The sequence below is a fragment of the Berghia stephanieae genome, chromosome 10 (assembly GCF_034508935.2).
Source record: "Berghia stephanieae isolate SIO BIC M18660-M18661 chromosome 10, UCSD_Bste_1.3, whole genome shotgun sequence".
NCBI classification, from domain to species: domain Eukaryota; kingdom Metazoa; phylum Mollusca; class Gastropoda; order Nudibranchia; family Aeolidiidae; genus Berghia; species Berghia stephanieae.
Genome location: NC_088369.1, coordinates 8,281,032 through 8,283,531, shown reverse-complemented (window position 1 = coordinate 8,283,531; position 2,500 = coordinate 8,281,032). Strand labels below are relative to the sequence as shown.

At 36.8% G+C, this 2,500-nt stretch overlaps 1 protein-coding gene across 1 annotated transcript in view; it reads right to left on the bottom strand.

Moving 5' to 3' along the window:
* The window catches only part of LOC144956167 (ras-related protein Rap-2c-like), a 94,244-nt gene that overhangs the window by 8,458 nt on the left and 83,286 nt on the right, over window positions 1–2,500 (bottom strand). The gene's annotated exons all lie outside the window — the stretch shown is intronic.

Here is a 2,500-nt window from a genome sequence, read left to right as displayed (position 1 = left end):
GGATGGCAAAAACATACAAATGGCCTGAGTACGTCATCTGCATATATCTATAGTCACAAACTCTCTCATGCTTAAGTGTCAATAAAAAAACAGGGTGTGTGTGTGTGTGTGTGTGTGTGTGTGTGTGTGTGCGAGCGTTTGTGTGTGTGTGTGTAGGAGGAGGAGATAGGGCTCTGGGTAGGGACGGTTACAGTTCCTTAAGATACAATGCGCTTGGTTAAGAAGGTCACAAAATTGCCATCCGGAAGTATAACGGACCAACACACAAAACTACGTGGTACCTTGAACGTTTATAGTCTGGTTAATACAGTTCAGTGAGAATTACTCATAAACGCAGATGGCAAAAAAAAAAAATAAAAAACAATTGCAAAATAATAATAATAATAATAATAATAATAATAATAATAATAATAATAATAAAATAATAATAATAATAAATAACAAAGGTCTGAATGTCGTCATCTTCGTTCTATCTTTCAGACCATGGTATGGTCGTCTTGGCAAAGAATGCCCACTGAATGGGCATGATCTATATTACATTTCCATGTGCTCGAGGTCATTGGTCACATTGGAATATGTGCTCAAAGTGACCTACATAGTGACAAGTGTTCACAGTTTTTGAAATATCTACCATCCGATTGGTCATTTTGTTCAGCTTGACACTTGGGTATGCTTTACAACTTTCATAAACAAAGCAGCGTGTTTACATTTCTGAAGAAATCGTTTGTACAGCAACAAATCATGTGATCGATGACTTGGTTGGACGAAAACATGAATATAGATCGCTCCCATTTATATTTCGTAGGGGAGTACCTGGCCGTTAACAGCGTTGTCTCTGTCGGGAAAAAAAATTGTAATATCGCCTTAACAGCGTCATGTCATGTTCGCTTTTATATAGTGCAATATCCACTAAACGTGCTCAAAGCGCTTTACAATGGGTCCCTGGCCAACAGCAACACGTAATGCGTAGATGAACGAGACAATGACGCCTGTTAGGCGATATTACTATTTTTTTCCGACCAGGTACTCATTTTACACCCGAGTACGGTGAGAGAATGAGAGTAAGTAAAGAGCTTTTCCAAGGACTCAACTATGCGCCGAGGTAGGCTCGAGCCCAGGACCTTCCGGTTCGAAAGCGATAATCATACCACTAGACCACACAGCAGCAAAACAACTACAAACAAATAAAACAACAACCAATTAAAAAACAAAAACAAAAAAAAAAAACAAACAAACAAAAAAAAAAAACAGCGCCTCAAGTTTAAAAAAGGACAGCGTTAAACAGCAGGGAGTCGTAATGTGTCACGTGATGTTATGGCCCAGCAGAGGTGAAAGGTCAACATCCACATCGAGGTTGTAGATTGAATCAATTCAGAAGAATGCATACTTTAGGGGAATAAAATCATTCTTTCTTTCTTTTATTTTTCCTTCTAATTTGATGGTCCTCCCGATTCATGGAACATGAGTTTAATCCGGCTTCTATAGCATTTATGGGGAAAAAAAATTATAGACTCTCTCTCTCTCTCTCTCTCTCTCTCTCTCTCTCCCCTCTCTTTCTTTCTCTTCTTCCCTCCCCCCCCCTATATATATATATATATATATATATTATATATATATATATATATATATATATATAATATTCTTGCCCCCCCCCCTATCCCTATATATATATATATATTCTCTCTCCTCTCTCTCTCTCTCTCTCTCTCCTCTCTCTCAAGACGGAAGTTAAATTCTTAAACCAATTCCTTGAAAATGCAGGGAGATTTTATTATTTTATTATCATAATTACACTTCTGATGAATGTCGTTGACAATTCCAAGAAACGAGAATATTCATTGTTGTGTCAACGCGTCGAGGAAGACAAAGGCGTTCCTTCACATACTAGATATTCAAACTTGACATGAAGACAATATGAGGGATAACGAAGAAGAAGAAGAAGAAGAAGAAGAAGAAGAAGAAGAAGAAGAAGAAGAAGAAGAAGAAGAAGAAGAAGAAGAAGAAGAAGAAGAAGAAGAATGAGAGAGAAGAGGAGGAGGAGGAGGAGGAGGAAAGAGGAGAGAGGAGAAGAAGAAGAAGAAGAGAAGAAGAAGAAGAAAGAAGAAAGAAAGAAGAAGAAGAAGAAGAAGAAGAAGAAGAAAGAAGAAGAAGAAGAAGAAGAAGAAGAGAAGAAGAGAAGAAGAAGAAAGAAGAAAGAAGATCAGATGTCTAAAACCAAATTAATTTGTATATATAAAAAAGTGAAATTCTAGAATTCTGCTCTTCAAGATCGATACCAAATCACAATTCTCTCTCCGAAATGAAAGAAATGGAATTCAGATCTTACTGTAGATAGTCTCACAATTGTGGCTATACATTCATCATAGTGTCTCCAACACAATACCGATAACAGAACAGCATTAAAACAACAACAACAACAACATCAAAAATATCACCACCATTAATACTACTACTACTACTACTATACTACTACTAACTACTACTACTACTACTACTACTA